General features: G+C 44.7%; 1 protein-coding gene and 1 pseudogene across 2 annotated transcripts in view; both read right to left on the bottom strand.

The window, feature by feature from the left end:
* The window catches only part of LOC120035714, a 359,237-nt gene that overhangs the window by 73,955 nt on the left and 264,068 nt on the right, over positions 1-21,214 (bottom strand). The gene's annotated exons all lie outside the window — the stretch shown is intronic.
* Positions 2,722-14,375, bottom strand: LOC120035707 (annotated as a pseudogene).

The following is a 21,214-nucleotide window of genomic DNA, read 5'->3' as shown; positions in this document are numbered from 1 at the left end:
GGACCCTACTACAGTTTAACCAGCTCAGCTATAGACTACACCAGCATGACTAGTATCTATGTGGACCCTACTACAGTTTAACCAGCTCAGCTATAGACTACACCAGCATGACTAGTATCTATGTGGACCCTACTACAGTTTAACCAGCTCAGCTATAGACTACACCAGCATGACAAGTATCTATGTGGACCCTACTACAGTTTAACCAGCTCAGTTATAGACTACACCAGCATGACTAGTATCTATGTGGACCCTACTACAGTTTAACCAGCTCAGCTATAGACTACACCAGCATGACTAGTATCTATGTGGACCCTACTACAGTTTAACCAGCTCAGCTATAGACTACACCAGCATGACTAGTATCTATGTGGACCCTACTACAGTTTAACCAGCTCAGCTATAGACTACACCAGCATGACTAGTATCTATCTGGACCCTACTACAGTTTAACCAGCTCAGCTATAGACTACACCAGCATGACTAGTATCTATGTGGACCCTACTACAGTTTAACCAGCTCAGCTATAGACTACACCAGCATGACTAGTATCTATGTGGACCCTACTACAGTTTAACCAGCTCAGCTATAGACTACACCAGCATGACTAGTATCTATGTGGACCCTACTACAGTTTAACCAGCTCAGCTATAGACTACACCAGCATGACTAGTATCTATGTGGACCCTACTACAGTTTAACCAGGTCAGCTATAGACTACACCAGCATGACTAGTATCTATGTGGACCCTACTACAGTTTAACCAACTCAGCTATAGACTACACCAGCATGACTAGTATCTATGTGGACCCTACTACAGTTTAACCAGCTCAGCTATAGACTACACCAGCATGACTAGTATCTATGTGGACCCTACTACAGTTTAACCAACTCAGCTATAGACTACACCAGCATGACTAGTATCTATGTGGACCCTACTACAGTTTAACCAGGTCAGCTATAGACTACACCAGCATGACTAGTATCTATGTGGACCCTACTACAGTTTAACCAGGTCAGCTATAGACTACACCAGCATGACTAGTATCTATGTGGACCCTACTACAGTTTAACCAGCTCAGCTATAGACTACACCAGCATGACTAGTATCTATGTGGACCCTACTACAGTTTAACCAACTCAGCTATAGACTACACCAGCATGACTAGTATCTATGTGGACCCTACTACAGTTTAACCAGCTCAGCTATAGACTACACCAGCATGACTAGTATCTATGTGGACCCTACTACAGTTTAACCAGCTCAGCTATAGACTACACCAGCATGACTAGTATCTATGTGGACCCTACTACAGTTTAACCAGCTCAGCTATAGACTACACCAGCATGACTAGTATCTATGTGGACCCTACTACAGTTTAACCAGGTCAGCTATAGACTACACCAGCATGACTAGTATCTATGTGGACCCTACTACAGTTTAACCAGCTCAGCTATAGACTACACCAGCATGACTAGTATCTATGTGGACCCTACTACAGTTTAACCAGCTCAGCTATAGACTACACCAGCATGACTAGTATCTATGTGGACCCTACTACAGTTTAACCAGCTCAGCTATAGACTACACCAGCATGACTAGTATCTATGTGGACCCTACTACAGTTTAACCAGCTCAGCTATAGACTACACCAGCATGACTAGTATCTATGTGGACCCTACTACAGTTTAACCAGCTCAGCTATAGACTACACCAGCATGACTAGTATCTATGTGGACCCTACTACAGTTTAACCAGCTCAGCTATAGACTACACCAGCATGACTAGTATCTATGTGGACCCTACTACAGTTTAACCAACTCAGCTATAGACACCAGCATGACTAGTATCTATGTGGACCCTACTACAGTTTAACCAGCTCAGCTATAGACTACACCAGCATGACTAGTATCTATGTGGACCCTACTACAGTTTAACCAGCTCAGCTATAGACTACACCAGCATGACTAGTATCTATGTGGACCCTACTACAGTTTAACCAGCTCAGCTATAGACTACACCAGCATGACTAGTATCTATGTGGACCCTACTACAGTTTAACCAGCTCAGCTATAGACTACACCAGCATGACTAGTATCTATGTGGACCCTACTACAGTTTAACCAACTCAGCTATAGACACCAGCATGACTAGTATCTATGTGGACCCTACTACAGTTTAACCAGCTCAGCTATAGACTACACCAGCATGACTAGTATCTATGTGGACCCTACTACAGTTTAACCAGCTCAGCTATAGACTACACCAGCATGACTAGTATCTATGTGGACCCTACTACAGTTTAACCAGCTCAGCTATAGACTACACCAGCATGACTAGTATCTATGTGGACCCTACTACAGTTTAACCAGCTCAGCTATAGACTACACCAGCATGACTAGTATCTATGTGGAACCTACTACAGTTTAACCAGCTCAGCTATAGACTACACCAGCATGACTAGTATCTATGTGGACCCTACTACAGTTTAACCAGCTCAGCTATAGACTACACCAGCATGACTAGTATCTATGTGGACCCTACTACAGTTTAACCAGCTCAGCTATAGACTACACCAGCAGGACTAGTATCTATGTGGACCCTACTACAGTTTAACCAGCTCAGCTATAGACTACACCAGCATGACTAGTATCTATGTGGACCCTACTACAGTTTAACCAGCTCAGCTATAGACTACACCAGCATGACTAGTATCTATGTGGACCCTACTACAGTTTAACCAGCTCAGCTATAGACTACACCAGCATGACTAGTATCTATGTGGACCCTACTACAGTTTAACCAGCTCAGCAGTCCCAGAGAGATTAAACCCAGGATAGAGGGTCTGAGTGAATGTGGTCTGGACTCTGTGGAGGAGGGTCATTGTGTCAGAGACACTGTAGAAGGACAGAGTACCTGCCTTGTGATCCAGGTACACTCCTACTCTGGAGGACTGAGGGCCTGATACTTTAGTCTCAACATTATTGTGTCTGAAACAATAACCACCTCTAGAGCACCTTAAACTCCAGGACTTGTTATTGAATCCAAATCCACCATCTGTCTCTGTTCTGCTGATGTCTTTATATGAGACTGCTGTATAAACAACAACACCAACACCAGTCCACTCCACCTCCCAGTAACAGCGTCCAGACAGACCCTCTCTACACAGAACCTGACAGTAGTATGTGAATCTGTCTGGATGGTCAGGATATGGTTGGAATTGGCGTGTATAGGTCACCTTTCTGTTCCCTTCAGACAGAGAGAGGTTTGTGTGTGCTGTGTTTGGGTCCAGTGTGAGCTGACAGGAATCTGGGAGAAGAGCAGAGCAGAGACCAATGAGGGGAGTCAGAACAATAAGTTAAGTCAGATACTGTATCTACCCTGTCTTTGATTAGAGCACAGCAGAGATCAAATCAGAGAAATACGAGGAGTCAGATAGATACCCAGTCTTTGATTAGATCTACTATTGCTATATATTTCTAGAGGGATTGTTAGGAGTGTCAGTAAAAAGAGACTGTTAGTTACTTCACAATAAAGAGACTCACATTGTAACAACTGTTCTCTGGTCTTGGGCTCTGGAGGCAGTACAACATCCACTATATTCACTACAGACACACAAACACATTGACAGAGAGAGGGAATGTTATCATCAGACCATATTCCACATGTATATGACTAGTAGGGAACTTTCAATGGTCTAAAGTTGATGTTCTTATTGTTTTCAACACACCTGTAGTGGAGATCTTGGTCCATTCTCCTTTAAGGAAGTCTTCTAGTTTCTCTCTCAGTTCAGACACAGTCTTACTCACATCTCCAAAGTACTGAAGAGGACAGACAACGATGCTGGGTAAGTCTGAAGATACACTGATACTGGAGAGAGACTGATAACTCTGGAGAGAGAGAGCGAGGGACAGAGGGAGAGCGAGGGAGAGCGAGGGACAAAGGGAGAGACAGAGAGAGAGAGGGACAGAGGGAGAGACAGAGAGAGAGAGAGAGAGAGAGAGAGAGAGACAGAGACAGAGACAGAGAGAGGGAGAGAGAGAGAGAGAGACACAGAGAGGGAGAGAGAGAGAGAGAGACACAGAGAGGGAGAGAGAGAGAGAGAGAGAGAGACAGGGACAGAGAGAGGGACAGAGAGACAGACAGGACAACATAATGATGTAGATGAATAGTTTCACATGAAGTTAATTTCATATCACATGTAACAAGACAGTTTAGTTACCTGGAGGAAATGGATGTGATCCTCTGTGTGTGAGAGCTGCTCCAGCTCAGTGCTTCTCTTCCTCAGCTCAGCTATCTCCTGCTTCAGTTGCTCCAGGAGTCCTTCAGCTTGACTCACTTGAGCCTTCTCTTGGGCTCTGATCAGCTCCTTCACCTCAGAGCTCCTTCTCTCAATGGAGCGGATCAGCTCAGTAAAGATCTGATCACTGTCCTCCACTGCTGCCTGTGCAGAGCGCTAGAGAGACAGAGAGAGAGATAGCGAGAGAGCGAGAGAGAAGGTACAGTAGCCTCTCTGCACCCCATTGAATCAGAACGCTGCCACCCTGCTCTCCAGGTCCACCAGGCCTTGTCCCCCCCTCCTGGACAGGCAGGTACAGAACACCTCTTGGTAATGCTCTACTCTCCTCCCTCCTGGACAGACAGGTACAGAACACCTCTTGGTCCTGCTCTACTCTCCTCCCTCCTGGACAGACAGGTACAGAACACCTCTTGGTCCTGCTCTACTCTCCTCCCTCCTGGACAGACAGGTACAGAACACCTCTTGGTCCTGCTCTACTCTCCTCCCTCCTGGACAGGCAGGTACTGAACACCTCTTGGTCCTGCTCTACTCTCCTCCCTCCTGGACAGGCAGGTACTGAACACCTCTTGGTCCTGCTCTACTCTCCTCCCTCCTGGACAGACAGGTACAGAACACCTCTTGGTCCTGCTCTACTCTCCTCCCTCCTGGACAGACAGGTACAGAACACCTCTTGGTCCTGCTCTACTCTCCTCCCTCCTGGACAGACAGGTACAGAACACCTCTTGGTCCTGCTCTACTCTCCTCCCTACTGGACAGACAGGTACAGAACACCTCTTGGTCCTGCTCTACTCTCCTCCATCCTGGACAGACAGGTACAGAACACCTTGTGTCATTTATAGCCTGGCACAGATAGTAAAACTACATTAAATACAACGTTAACTAGATATCATTTGTGTCATTTATAGCCTGGCACAGATAGTAAAACTACATTAAATACAACGTTAACTAGATATCATTTGTGTCATTTATAGCCTGGCACAGATAGTAAAACTACATTAAATACAACGTTATCTAGATATCATCACCACTTAACTTATGTGGAATTTAAAAGACACCGTTAACGTTACCGTTAGCTAGCTCACAACGTCTGTTACACTGTAACTTACCGGCAGCCTCAAATAAAAACGTATTGGTTAACAAAGCTTTGATTCTGACCAAAGTCTATAGTAGTGAAAAGTCTCTCTCTCTATTGTAACTTCCCACAAATTGCCATCATAGCCTATCTACATGAATGTGTCCTGTCAGAGTCTTTTCCTCTCCGTTAACCGTTAGCTAGCAGTCTCGAGCCACAGCTGACGTTGACCACAATGAGCTACAAGTAGGACTGACGTCACTACCGGTGCAGCAGCCTCTGCAGTAGCAGCCTCCCCCGGGTCCTAGTGCCCGCCTGGTAACACGGTTAAGATGCGATGGAACGGTTGACGGGAAAACAACAAATCACAGAGAAAATATATTGACTGATATATTGAATTGTTTAGGGAAGCTTTAGCTTTGGCTTTAATAAATTCAGAAAATACTTGAAAACCAAAAGAAAAAAGAATAGTAGCCCTCCTCAGGAACCACAAAACCCTCACAGACCAACTTCTTCTTCTATGATATGATGGCGGTCCACAAACCAACGTTAAAGGTGCATGGCGCCACCTACTGTGCTGGAGTGTGTCCAATCACGGTTTACACCACTCTAAATCCTCCTACCTAACTCAGAACTTCAGAGAAAATAAAAAAGAGTCCTACTAACTTCTAATAGACCCTCCCCCATCCCCCAAATCCCTTCCAAACCCCCCCAACCCCGTCCAACCTCAATGAGCCTACACTTCAATCTTTCCCTCTCTTCAACATCCTTACAACAATATAACAACACATGCTCCACCGTTTCATTGACCATACCCTCCAGACACAAACCATTCACATGCTGCCAACCAGATGTAAGGACCAGTTCAATGTACAATGTCCTAAACACAATCGAGTAAACACCACCTCTTCCTTCCTAATCTGACCTTTGAATCTTGGTCCACCGACCTTTAGAGGACATATAAATGCCGTCCCTTGTGCTTAGAGTCCCATCTCTTCTGCCACACATCTATCAAAATGTCTCTGATCTTACATTTGGCCTCACCTCTACCCAGTGGAACATTAATATCAATTATATCTTGTTTCAAAGCTCTTTTAGCTAACTGGTCTACAATTTAATTTCCTTCCACACCTGAATGTGCTGGGACCCAGCAGAATCTCACTACTACACCCATTCTCTCAATTCTCCATAATAACATTAATACCTCCAATAGTATGGCAGCTGCTCGGCCTCCGACTACAAGGCACTACAGAGGGTAGTGGGAATGGCCCAGTACATCACTGGGGCCAAGCTTCCTGCCATCCAGGACCTCTATACCAGGCGGTGTCAGAAGAAGGCCCTAAAAATGGTCAAAGTCTCCAGCCACCTTTGTCATAGACTGTTCTCTCTGCTGCTGCAGGGCAAGCGGTACTGGAGTGCCAAGTCTAGGTTCAAGAGGCTTCTAAACAGCTTCTACACCTGTTGTATTCAGCATTTCACTGTAAGGTCTACTACACCTGTTGTATTCAGCATTTCACTGTAAGGTCTACACCTGTTGTATTCAGCATTTCACATTTCACCTGTTGTATTCAGCATTTCACTGTAAGGTCTACACCTGTTGTATTCAGCATTTCACTGTAAGGTCTACACCTGTTGTATTCAGCATTTCACTGTAAGGCCTACACCTGTTGTATTCAGCATTTCACTGTAAGGTCTACACCTGTTGTATTCAGCATTTCACGGTAAGGTCTACACCTGTTGTATTCGGCGCTTGTGACTAATACAATTTGATTTGATTTAGAAGGTCACTCCTACTAGATTTACCAGATAATAAACTATTCAATACTGACAGAGAATCTGAGCATCCTATAATTCTAACAGGTTGTACGTCCTCCACCCACTGGAGGGCAGCTATTATCACCAACAGTTCAACTGAGGGTACTGACAGTTCATCTGTTAGTCTTCTACATATCTGCACATCAAATTCAGGAAGGTAAACGCCTGCTCCTGTGTGCCCACTATCTGGGTCCTTGGATCCATCTGGGAAAAGAGGTAAAAAAGCATAGAAACTTCCACCAATGTAATTATCAACCAGTTTCCCTTCATCACTGACTTCTGACCAATCTTTCCTTTTGTCTACCAAGGTTAGATCAACAACAGGATCTGGGAGTAACCATGGAGGAACATCCCCTATCACCACAGAAGGGCCAACCTCCAACTCCCTCAAACCACTCTCATCAGAAAGCTTTCCAACTTTCCAACTTTCCAGCTTTCACTACTACACCCATTCTCTCATTTCTCCATAATAACATTGATACCTACAACTGTCCAACCAAAACCACTGCCTTGTCTACTAGTATATTCCCAACAGTCATCTAGAACAGTAGCAGTGGGATGCTCAACCTCACAGCCTTTCAACCCAATAAGCTAATGACAATTTATTACACCGTATATCCAAAGGCATCTCACCTGCCTCCACTAGTAAGACACATACAGATGTTGATTTAAATGCACCAATACATATCCTTAAAGCTATATACTGGATTCTGTCCAGCTTCTGAAGACAAGTCTTTGCTGCTGTTCCATAAACTATACACCTGTAATCAATTGTCATCCTGATCAGAGCTCTATAAATATCCATCAACGATTGTCTGTCAGCACCCCATTCATAACCAGAGACCCACACAACCAACTACCACGAAAGTGATGGAATGAGAGAGAGAGACATCGTTACAACACTGTACATAGACATAATATAACGTTTCTTCTTCTTTGGAGTTTAACGGCGGTTGGCATCCAATATGTTGCATTACCGCCCCCAACTGGAAAATAATATAAATCTATTTTACTTTGTGATACAAAATGGGAAAAGGGGAAATTATAATCATACTAAGTAACATCATTCCAACTAACCCTACACTCATTAAAAACCCACTACCCCATTCCACTACTTTGACCCTATCTGCTCCTGCACCATGCCAACTAACCCTACACTCATTAAAAACCCACTTCCCCATTCCACTACTTTGACCCTATCTGCTCCTGCACCATGCCAACTAACCCTACACTCATTAAAAACCCACTACCCCATTCCACTACTTTGACCTTATCTGCTCCTGCACCATGCCAACTAACCCTACACTCATTAAAAACCCACTACCCCATTCCACTACTTTGACCCTATCTGCTCCTGCACCATGCCAACGACCTGGGAGGACGGGACACCACCACTCAACACACCCTGGAACTCTTCTGAAGTCAAATCTCGTATGACCAAATACTTCTCTGCAGCTGCCACCACAACATCTATTGTCTGTGATTTACATTCCATTTCTGCGGTACAGTTGATAACCATTGCTATGAACGTTAAGAAGCCAACCTTACTGAAGCATATATCACTCGTTGGCCTTTCCCTCTGTGCTGCACAGATCTACTACTCACAGGGATCCTCTCAGGATCCCTCACCCTTGACCCATCCTCCTCTACTTTCTTCACTGCCTCAGCATACGACACCTTCTGCACTACTCTGACTCTAGCCACCTCAACCTGCCTCTCTCTCACCAGATACTTCTGATCCCCAGCAACATGGGGACCCCTACAGTCGACACACACAACTTTATCCACTGAATCTACACAATCCTCTATCCCATGACCTCCTGCACACTTCCCACATCTTGGAATCTCCATCCTACAAACTGCTGCAACATGACTGTAATATGAGTCGGTTTGAATTGAATTGAGAGAGAGCTCCATGTTAATGTATAGGGGACATGAGTCAGTCATGGTTACTCATGGTTATGTGATGAGGTAGCCCCGCCTGCTACTTCTAAATCAGTGTCGGTCCAATAGGGAATGTCCTCTTGGTGTAACGGTCAAGATGTTGGTTTCTCCCACGGTAGACCTGGGTTCATATCCCGTCAGTTACAATAAACAGTCTATTCTCTGAAAGGGGTCCAGACAGCCTGTTCACGTCAGTGGGATTGGATAGGGGCCCCTCTCCCTCTCTCTGATAGGAGGAGAGAAGTGAAATGGTGTGTCTCCTCTGGTCAACAATACTCACCTTGAGAGACTCCACAGCCTGTTGGAGCTCCTTCAGCTCCTTCTCTCTCTCCTGGAATCTCTGCTGGACCTTCTTCTGACTCATCCCCAGCTGCCTCTGTGGAGAATCCCTCTTCAATGAGCTATCAAGCTTTATTAGTCCAGTAGATCAATAGTATAGTAATGTGACATAGGAGCCATAGAAGATAGGGATTAAAATGTTGAGATAGTGACTGTGTGAAATTATATTAGAATGTTGGTATGTGATTCTACTATATTTTACTCAATGCCACTCTGACAGCTCGATCTAAAAGTGAAATATTTCTTATCTTTTACCTTTAGATTTGTGTTTATTGCTATGAATAGTTAGATATTACTGCACTGTTGGAGCCAGGAACACAAGCATTTAGTTAGGTATTACTGCACTGTTGGAGCCAGGAACACAAGCATTTAGTTAGATATTACTGCACTGTTGGAGCCAGGAACACAAGCATTTAGTTAGGTATTACTGCACTGTTGGAGCCAGGAACACAAGCATTTAGTTAGATATTACTGCACTGTTGGAGCCAGGAACACAAGCATTTAGTTAGGTATTACTGCACTGTTGGAGCTAGGAACACAAGCATTTAGTTAGATATTACTGAACTGTTGGAGCCAGGAACACAAGCATTTAGTTAGATATTACTGCACTGTTGGAGCCAGGAACACAAGCATTTAGTTAGGTATTACTGCACTGTTGGAGCCAGGAACACAAGCAATGTTAGATATTACTGTACTGTTGGAGCCAGGAACACAAGCAATGTTAGATATTACTGCACTGTTGGAGCCAGGAACACAAGCATTTAGTTAGATATTACTGCACTGTTGGAGCCAGGAACACAAGCATTTAGTTAGATATTACTGCACTGTTGGAGCCAGGAACACAAGCAATGTTAGATATTACTGCACTGTTGGAGCCAGGAACACAAGCATTTAGTTAGATATTACTGCACTGTTGGAGCCAGGGACACAAGCATTTAGTTAGATATTACTGCACTGTTGGAGCCAGGAACACAAGCATTGTTAGATATTACTACACTGTTGGAGCCAGGAACACAAGCAATGTTAGATATTACTGCACTGTTGGAGCCAGGAACACAAGCATTGTTAGATATTACTGCACTGTTGGAGCCAGGAACACAAGCATTTAGTTAGATATTACTGCACTGTTGGAGCCAGGGACACAAGCATTTAGTTAGATATTACTGCACTGTTGGAGCCAGGAACACAAGCAATGTTAGATATTACTGCACTGTTGGAGCCAGGAACACAAGCATTTAGTTAGATATTACTGCACTGTTGGAGCCAGGAACACAAGCAATGTTAGATATTACTACACTGTTGGAGCCAGGAACACAAGCATTGTTAGATATTACTACACTGTTGGAGCCAGGAACACAAGCAATGTTAGATATTACTGCACTGTTGGAGCCAGGAACACAAGCATTGTTAGATATTACTGCACTGTTGGAGCCAGGAACACAAGCATTTAGTTAGATATTACTGCACTGTTGGAGCCAGGAACACATGCATTTAGTTAGATATTACTGCACTGTTGGAGCCAGGAACACAAGTTCGTTAGATATTACTGCACTGTTGGAGCTAGGAACACAAGCATTTAGTTAGATATTACTGCACTGTTGGAGCCAGGAACACATGCATTTAGTTAGATATTACTGCACTGTTGGAGCCAGGAACACAAGCATTGTTAGATATTACTGCACTGTTGGAGCTAGAAACACAAGCATTTAGTTAGATATTACTGCACTGTTGGAGCTAGGAACACAAGCAATGTTAGATATTACTGCACTGTTGGAGCCAGGAACACAAGCATTGTTAGATATTACTGCACTGTTGGAGCCAGGAACACAAGCAATGTTAGATATTACTGCACTGTTGGAGCCAGGAACACAAGCAATTAGTTAGATATTACTGCACTGCTGGAACACAAGCATTTAGTTAGATATTACTACACTGTTGGAGCTAGGAACACAAGCATTTAGTTAGATATTACTGCACTGTTGGAGCCAGGAAAACAAGCATTTAGTTAAATATTACTGCACTGTTGGAGCTAGGAACACAAGCATTGTTAGATATTACTGCACTGTTGGAGCCAGGAACACAAGCATTTAGTTAGATATTACTGCACTGTTGGAGCCAGGAACACAAGCATTTAGTTAGATATTACTGCACTGTTGGAGCCAGTAACACAAGCAATGTTAGATATTACTGCACTGTTAGAGCCAGGAACACAAGCAATGTTAGATATTACTGCACTGTTGGAGCCAGGAACACAAGCATTTAGTTAGATATTACTGCACTGTTGGAGCCAGGAACACAAGCATTTAGTTAGATATTACTGCACTGTTGGAGCCAGGAACACAAGCATTGTTAGATATTACTGCACTGTTGGAGCCAGGAACACAAGCATTTAGTTAGATATTACTGCACTGTTGGAGCTAGAAACACAAGCATTTAGTTAGATATTACTGCACTGTTGGAGCCAGGAACACAAGCATTTAGTTAGATATTACTGCACTGTTGGAGCTAGAAACACAAGCATTTAGTTAGATATTACTGCACTGTTGGAGCTAGAAACACAAGCATTTAGTTAGATATTACTGCACTGCTGGAGCACAAGCATTTAGTTAGATATTACTGCACTGTTGGAGCCAGGAACACAAGCATTTAGTTAGATATTACTGCACTGTTGGAGCCAGGAACACAAGCATTTAGTTAGATATTACTGCACTGTTGGAGCTAGGAACACAAGCATTTAGTTAGATATTACTGCACTGTTGGAGCCAGGAACACAAGCATTTAGTTAGATATTACTGCACTGTTGGAGCCAGGAACACAAGCATTTAGTTAGATATTACTGCACTGTTGGAGCCAGGAACACAAGCATTAGTTAGATATTACTGCACTGTTGGAGCCAGGAACACAAGCAATTAGTTAGATATTACTGCACTGTTGGAGCTAGGAACACAAGCATTTAGTTAGATATTACTGCACTGTTGGAGCCAGGAACACAAGCATTTAGTTAGATATTACTGCACTGTTGGAGCCAGGAACACAAGCATTTAGTTAGATATTACTGCACTGTTGGAGCCAGGAACACAAGCATTTAGTTAGATATTACTGCACTGTTGGAGCTAGAAACACAAGCATTTAGTTAGATATTACTGCACTGTTGGAGCTAGAAACACAAGCATTTAGTTAGATATTACTGCACTGTTGGAGCCAGGAACACAAGCATTGTTAGATATTACTGTACTGTTGGAGCCAGGAACACAAGCATTTAGTTAGATATTACTGCACTGTTGGAGCTAGAAACACAAGCATTTAGTTAGATATTACTGCACTGTTGGAGCCAGGAACACAAGCAATGTTAGATATTACTGCACTGTTGGAGCTAGGAACACAAGCATTGTTAGATATTACTGCACTGTTGGAGCCAGGAACACAAGCATTTAGTTAGATATTACTGCACTGTTGGAGCCAGGAACACAAGCATTTAGTTAGATATTACTGCACTGTTGGAGCCAGGAACACAAGCATTGTTAGATATTACTACACTGTTGGAGCCAGGAACACAAGCATTTAGTTAGATATTACTGCACTGTTGGAGCCAGGAACACAAGCATTTAGTTAGATACTACTGCACTGTTGGAGCTAGGAACACAAGCATTTAGTTAGATACTACTGCACTGTTGGAGCTAGGAACACAAGCAATGTTAGATATTACTGCACTGTTGGAGCCAGGAACACAAGCAATGTTAGATATTACTGCACTGTTGGAGCCAGGAACACAAGCAATGTTAGATATTACTGCACTGTTGGAGCTAGGAACACAAGCATTTAGTTAGATATTACTGCACTGTTGGAGCCAGGAACACAAGCATTTAGTTAGATATTACTGCACTGTTGGAGCTAGGAACACAAGCATTTAGTTAGATATTACTGCACTGTTGGAGCTAGGAACACAAGCATTTCACTACACCCTCAATAACATCTGCTAAATATTTGTGACCAATAACATGAAATTTGATGTGAATTATTATAGTTTTAACAGAACACAAGTCAGGGAGCTGATTGGGTGTTTGATAACAAATTATAATGTGTTGGACTTTAGAAAATGTGATACATTTGGAGAATCTGGGTTATCATTTCTCCCGAGTGGCACAGTGATCTAAGGCACTGCATCTCAGTGCTAGAAGCATCACTTCAGACCCTGGTTTGATTCCAGGCTGTATCACAACCGGCCGTGATTGGTCATTCCATATGGTGGCACACAATTGGCCCAGCATTGTCTGAGTTAAATAAAGGTATGTTTATCAGACAGTAACCAACAAGTTGTTCTGGTCTTACCTGTTTCTCAGTTCTCTCTGCTGCAGCTGACACTGTATCATGGCCTTTATGTTCATCCATTGTACACATCAGACAGATACACTGCTGATCGGTACGACAGTAAACCTCCAGCAGTTTGTCATGATGAGAGCAGATCTTCTCCTGTAGTTGTGCAGTGGCTTTGACCAGCTTGTGCTTCTTGAAAGCAGGAGATTCATAGTGAGGTTGGAGGTGAGTCTCACAGTAAGAGGCCAGACACGCCAGACAGGACATGAGGGCTTTCTGCTTTCTGGTCCCAGTGCAGACATCACACGTCACATCTCCAGGTCCAACAGAGCAGGAGGGGGAGCAGCCTGGAGTCCTGTCTTCTTCAGTTTCTCCACCACTTCAGCCAGCACAATGTTTCTCTTCAGAACAGGCCTTGGGGTAAAGGTCTGTCGGCACTGTGGACAGCTGTAGACACCTTTCAGGCGATCCTGATCCCAGCATTCTTTAATACATCCCATACAGTAACTGTGTCCACAGGCAGTAGTCACCGGATCCTTCAGTAGATCCAGACAGATGGAGCAACAGAACAGTTCCTGATTCTCTGCCATTTTGGTGCTCTCTCCCGTAGGTTAAGCAATGGCAGTGTGAAAGATGACTTTCTGTTTTATGGAACTCTACACCAGAGGACAGGGAGTGGCTTCCTACTGGACTGGGGGTGTGGTTTCTTTGATAAGGAAGTATGACAGTGTGTTGGGTAGTAGACAGAGCTGGTCAGTACTTATGTTAAATGTATTTGAAATATATATTTTAATTACTTCTGGGTATTTTGTCATTTGAATTACACTGGGCTGAACTGCACTCCAATGTATTTTGTATTTAAAAAAAAAATCCTAAATACTTTTATTTTTAACCCTTTTTTCCTGGTTTCCAATTGGTTACAATCTTGTCTCATCGCTGCAACTCCTGTAAGGACTCTGGAGAGTCTAGTCTAGTACCACTCCTCTGGCTAGTACCACTGCTCTGGCTAGTATCACTGCTCTGGAGAGTATCACTGCTCTGGCTAGTACCACTGCTCTGGCTAGTAACACTGCTCTGGCTAGTATCACTGCTCTGGAGAGTATCACTGCTCTGGCTAGTACCACTGCTCTGGCTAGGAACACTGCTCTGGCTAGTATAACTGCTCTGGAGAGTATCACTGTTCTGGATAGTATCACTGCTCTGACTAGTATCACTGCTCTGTCTAGAACCACTGCTCTGGCTAGTATCACTGCCTAGAATCACTGCTCTGTCTAGTACCACTGCTCTGACTAGTATCACTGCTCTGGCTAGTATCACTGCTCTGTCTAGTATCACTGCTCTGTCTAGTATCACTGCTCTGGTTAGTATCACTGCTCTGGCTAGTATCACTGCTCTAACTAGTATCACTGCTCTGTCTAGTATCACTGCTCTGTCTAGTATCACTCCTCTGTCTAGTATCACTGCTCTGTCTAGTATCACTGCTCTGACCAGTACCACTGCTCTGGAAAGTATCACTGCTCTGGCTAGTATCACTGCTCTGGCTAGTATCACTGCTCTGGATAGTACCACTGCTCTGGCTAGTACCACTCCTCTGTCTAGTATCACTGCTCTGTCTAGTATCACTGCTCTGGATAGTACCACTGCTCTGACTAGTATCACTGCTCTGTCTAGTATCACTGCTCTGTCTAGTACCACTCCTCTGTCTAGTATCACTGCTCTGGAGAGTACCACTCCTCTGTCTAGTATCACTGCTCTGGCTAGTATCACTGCTCTGGATAGTACCACTCCTCTGTCTAGTATCACTGCTCTGTCTAGTACCACTGCTCTGTCTAGTACCACTCCTCTGTCTAGTATCACTGCTCTGGAGAGTATCACTGCTCTGTCTAGTATCACTGCTCTGTCTAGTACCACTCCTCTGTCTAGTATCACTGCTCTGGAGAGTACCACTCCTCTGTCTAGTATCACTGCTCTGTCTAGTACCACTCCTCTGTCTAGTATCACTGCTCTGGAGAGTATCACTGCTCTGGCTAGTATCACTGCTCTGTCTAGTACCACTCCTCTGGCTAGTATCACTGCTCTGGCTAGTATCACTGCTCTGGATAGTATCACTGCTATGTCTAGTACCACTGCTCTGTCTAGTACCACTCCTCTGGCTAGTATCACTGCTCTGGCTAGTATCACTGTTCTGTCTAGTACCACTCCTCTGGCTAGTACCACTGCTCTGTCTAGTATCACTGCTCTGGATAGTATCAGTGCTCTGGCTAGTATCACTGCTCTGGCTAGTATCACTGCTCTGGCTAGTATCACTGCTCTGGCTAGTATCACTGCTCTGGCTAGTATCACTGCTCTGGCTAGTACCACTGCTCTGTCTAGTACCACTCCTCTGGCTAGTATCACTGCTCTGGATAGTATCAGTGCTCTGGCTAGTATCACTGCTCTGTCTAGTATCACTGCTCTGGATAGTATCACTGCTCTGGATAGTATCACTGCTCTGGCTAGTATCACTGCTCTAACTACTATCACTGCTCTGGATAGTATCACTGCTCTGGATAGTACCACTGCTCTGGCTAGTATCACTGCTCTGTCTATTACCACTCCTCTGTCTAGTATCACTGCTCTGGGTAGTATCACTGCTCTGTCTAGTATCACTGCTCTGACTAGTACCACTCCTCTGGCTAGTATCACTGCTCTGGATAGTATCACTGCTCTGGCTAGTATCACTGCTCTGGATAGTATCACTGCTCTGGATTGTATCACTGCTCTGGCTAGTATCACTGCTCTAACTTGTATCACTGCTCTGGATAGTATCACTGCTCTGGATAGTACCACTGCTCTGGCTAGTATCACTGCTCTGTCTAGTACCACTCCTCTGTCTAGTATCACTGCTCTGGCTAGTATCACTGCTCTGTCTAGTATCACTGCTCTGACTAGTACCACCGCTCTGGATAGTATCACTCCTCTGGCTAGTACCACTGCTCTGGCTAGTATCACTGCTCTGGCTAGTATCACTGCTCTGGATAGTATAACTGCTCTGACTAGTATCACTGCTCTGACTAGTATCAGTGCTCTGACTAGTACCACTGCTCTGGATAGTAACACTGCTCTGTCTCGTACCACTGCTCTGGATAGTATCACTGCTCTGTCTAGTACCACTGCTCTGACTAGTACCACTGCTCTGGATAGTATCAGTGCTCTGACTAGTACCACTGTTCTGGATAGTATCACTGCTCTGGCTAGTATCACTGCTCTGTCTAGTATCACTGCTCTGTCTAGTATCACTGCTCTGTCTAGTACCACTGCTCTGGATAGTATCACTGCTCTGGCTAGTATCACTGCTCTGGATAGTATCACTGCTCTGTCTAGTACCACTGCTCTGGATAGTATCACTGCTCTGTCTAGTATCACTGCTCTGTCTAGTACCACTGTTCTGGATAGTATCACTGCTCTGGCTAGTATCACTGCTCTGGCTAGTACCACTGCTCTGTCTAGTATCACTGCTCTGGCTAGTATCACTGCTCTGGCTAGTATCACTGCTCTGTCTAGTACCACTCCTCTGGCTAGTATCACTGCTCTGGCTAGTATCACTGCTCTGGATAGTATCACTGCTATGTCTAGTACCACTGCTCTGTCTAGTACCACTCCTCTGGCTAGTATCACTGCTCTGGCTAGTATCACTGCTCTGTCTAGTACCACCTCCTCTGGCTAGTACCACTGCTCTGTCTAGTATCACTGCTCTGGATAGTATCACTGCTCTGGCTAGTATCACTGCTCTGGCTAGTATCACTGCTCTGGATAGTATCACTGCTCTGGCTAGTATCACTGCTCTGGCTAGTATCACTGCTCTGGCTAGTATCACTGCTCTGGCTAGTACCACTGCTCTGTCTAGTACCACTCCTCTGGCTAGTATCACTGCTCTGGATAGTATCACTGCTCTGGATAGTATCATTGCTCTGGCTAGTATCACTGCTCTGTCTAGTATCACTGCTCTGGATAGTATCACTGCTCTGGCTAGTATCACTGCTCTAACTACTATCACTGCTCTGGATAGTATCACTGCTCTGGATAGTACCACTGCTCTGGCTAGTATCACTGCTCTGGCTAGTATCACTGCTCTGTCTAGTATCACTGCTCTGACTAGTACCACTCTTCTGGCTAGTATCACTGCTCTGTCTAGTATCACTGCTCTGGATAGTATCACTGCTCTGGCTAGTATCACTGCTCTGGATAGTATCACTGCTCTGGATAGTATCACTGCTCTGGCTAGTATCACTGCTCTGGATAGTATCACTGCTCTGGATAGTACCACTGCTCTGGCTAGTATCACTGCTCTGTCTAGTACCACTCCTCTGTCTAGTATCACTGCTCTGGCTAGTATCACTGCTCTGTCTAGTATCACTGCTCTGACTAGTACCACCGCTCTGGATAGTATCACTCCTCTGGCTAGTACCACTGCTCTGGCTAGTACCACTGCTCTGGCTAGTATCACTGCTCTGGATAGTATAACTGCTCTGACTAGTATCACTGCTCTGACTAGTATCAGTGCTCTGACTAGTACCACTGCTCTGGATAGTAACACTGCTCTGTCTCGTACCACTGCTCTGGATAGTATCACGGCTCTGTCTAGTACCACTGCTCTGACTAGTACCACTGCTCTGGATAGTATCAGTGCTCTGACTAGTACCACTGTTCTGGATAGTATCACTGCTCTGGCTAGTATCACTGCTCTGGCTAGTACCACTGCTCTGTCTAGTATCACTGCTCTGTCTAGTACCACTGCTCTGGATAGTATCACTGCTCTGGCTAGTATCACTGCTCTGGATAGTATCACTGCTCTGTCTAGTACCACTGCTCTGGATAGTATCACTGCTCTGTCTAGTATCACTGCTCTGTCTAGTACCACTGTTCTGGATAGTATCACTGCTCTGGCTAGTATCACTGCTCTGGCTAGTACCACTGCTCTGTCTAGTATCACTGCTCTGTCTAGTATCACTGCGCTGGCTAGTATCACTGCTCTGTCTAGTACCACTGCTCTGGATAGTATCACTGCTCTGACTAGTACCACTGCTCTGGATAGTAACACTGCTCTGTCTAGTACCACTGCTCTGGATAGTATCACTGCTCTGTCTAGTACCACTGCTCTGACTAGTACCACTGCTCTGGATAGTATCAGTGCTCTGACTAGTACCACTGCTCTGGCTAGTACCACTGCTCTGGCTAGTACCACTGCTCTGTCTAGTATCACTGCTCTGTCTCGTATCACTGCTCTGGATAGTATCACTGCTCTGTCTAGTATCACTACTCTGGATAGTATCAGTGCTCTGGCTAGTACCACTGCTCTGGCTAGTATCACTGCTCTGTCTAGTACCACTCCTCTGTCTGGTATCACTGCTCTGGCTAGTATCAATGCTCTGTCTAGTATCACTGCTCTGACTAGTACCACCGCTCTGGATAGTATCACTCCTCTGGCTAGTACCACTGCTCTGGCTAGTATCACTGCTCTGACTAGTATCACTGCTCTGACTAGTATCAGTGCTCTGACTAGTACCACTGCTCTGGATAGTATCAGTGCTCTGACTAGTACCACTGTTCTGGATAGTATCACTGCTCTGGCTAGTATCACTGCTCTGGATAGTATCACTGCTCTGGATAGTACCACTGCTCTGGATAGTATCACTGCTCTGTCTAGTACCACTACTCTGGCTAGTATCAGTGCTCTGACTAGTACCACTGCTCTGTCTAGTACCACTGCTCTAGCTAGTACCACTGCTCTGTCTAGTATCACTGCTCTGTCTAGTACCACTGCTCTGGATAGTATCACTGCTCTGGCTAGTACCACTGCTCTGTCTAGTATCACTACTCTGGATAGTATCAGTGCTCTGGCTAGTATCACTGCTCTGGCTAGTATCACTGCTCTGTCTAGTATCACTGCTCTGGCTAGTATCACTGCTCTGGCTAGTATCACTGCCTAGTATCACTGCTCTGGCTAGTATCACTGCTCTGGCTAGTATCACTGCCTAGTATCACTGCTCTGGCTAGTATCACTGCTCTGTCTAGTATCACTGCTCTGGCTAGTATCACTGCTCTGGCTAGTGTCACTGCTCTTGGTAGTATCACTGCTCTGTCTAGTATCACTGCTCTGGATAGTATCAATGCTCTGTCTAGTATCACTGCTCTGGCTAGTATCACTGCTCTGTCTAGTACCACTGCTCTGGGTAGTATCACTGCTCTGTCTAGTATCACTGCTCTGGATAGTATCACTGCTCTGTCTAGTATCACTGCTCTGGATAGTATCACTGCTCTGTCTAGTATCACTGCTCTGGATAGTATCACTGCTCTGTCTAGTATCACTGCTCTGGGTAGTATCACTGCTCTGTCTAGTATCACTGCTCTGGATAGTATCACTGCTCTGTCTAGTATCACTGCTCTGGATAGTATCACTGCTCTGTCTAGTATCACTTCTCTATCTAGTATCACTGCTCTGGATAGTATCACTGCTCTGTCTAGTATCACTGCTCTGTCTAGTATCACTGCTCTGTCTAGTATCACTGCTCTGGATAGTATCACTGCTCTGTCTAGTATCACTGCTCTGGATAGTATCACTGCTCTGGATAGTACCACTGCTCTGTCTAGTATCACTGCTCTGGATAGTATCACTGCTCTGTCTAGTATCACTGCTCTGGGTAGTATCACTGCTCTGTCTAGTATCACTGCTCTGGATAGTATCACTGCTCTGTCTAGTATCACTGCTCTGGATAGTATCACTGCTCTGGATAGTACCACTGCTCTGTCTAGTATCACTGCTCTGTCTAGTATCACTGCTCTGGCTAGTATCACTGCTCTGTCTAGTATCACTGCTCTGTCTAGTATCACTGCTCTGGATAGTATCACTTCTCTGTCTAGTATCACTGCTCTGGATAGTATCACTGCTCTGGATAGTATCACTGCTCTGGATAGTACCACTGCTCTGTCTAGTATCACTACTCTGGATAGTATCAGTGCTCTGGCTAGTATCACTGCTCTGGCTAGTATCACTGCTCTGTCTAGTATCACTGCTCTGGCTAGTATCACTGCTCTGGCTAGTATCACTGCCTAGTATCACTGCTCTGGCTAGTATCACTGCTCTGGCTAGTATCACTGCCTAGTATCACTGCTCTGGCTAGTATCACTGCTCTGTCTAGTATCACTGCTCTGGATAGTATCAATGCTCTGTCTAGTATCACTGCTCTGGCTAGTATCACTGCTCTGTCTAGTACCACTGCTCTGGGTAGTATCACTGCTCTGTCTAGTATCACCGCTCTGGATAGTATCACTGCTCTGTCTAGTATCACTGCTCTGGATAGTATCACTGCTCTGTCTAGTATCACTGCTCTGGATAGTATCACTGCTCTGTCTAGTATCACTGCTCTGGGTAGTATCACTGCTCTGTCTA

Source organism: Salvelinus namaycush, unplaced genomic scaffold (genome assembly GCF_016432855.1).
Source record: "Salvelinus namaycush isolate Seneca unplaced genomic scaffold, SaNama_1.0 Scaffold11, whole genome shotgun sequence".
In the NCBI taxonomy this organism is placed as follows: domain Eukaryota; kingdom Metazoa; phylum Chordata; class Actinopteri; order Salmoniformes; family Salmonidae; genus Salvelinus; species Salvelinus namaycush.
The sequence above is the reverse complement of the archived record's forward strand: the minus strand, read 5'-3'. Positions and strand labels throughout refer to the sequence as shown.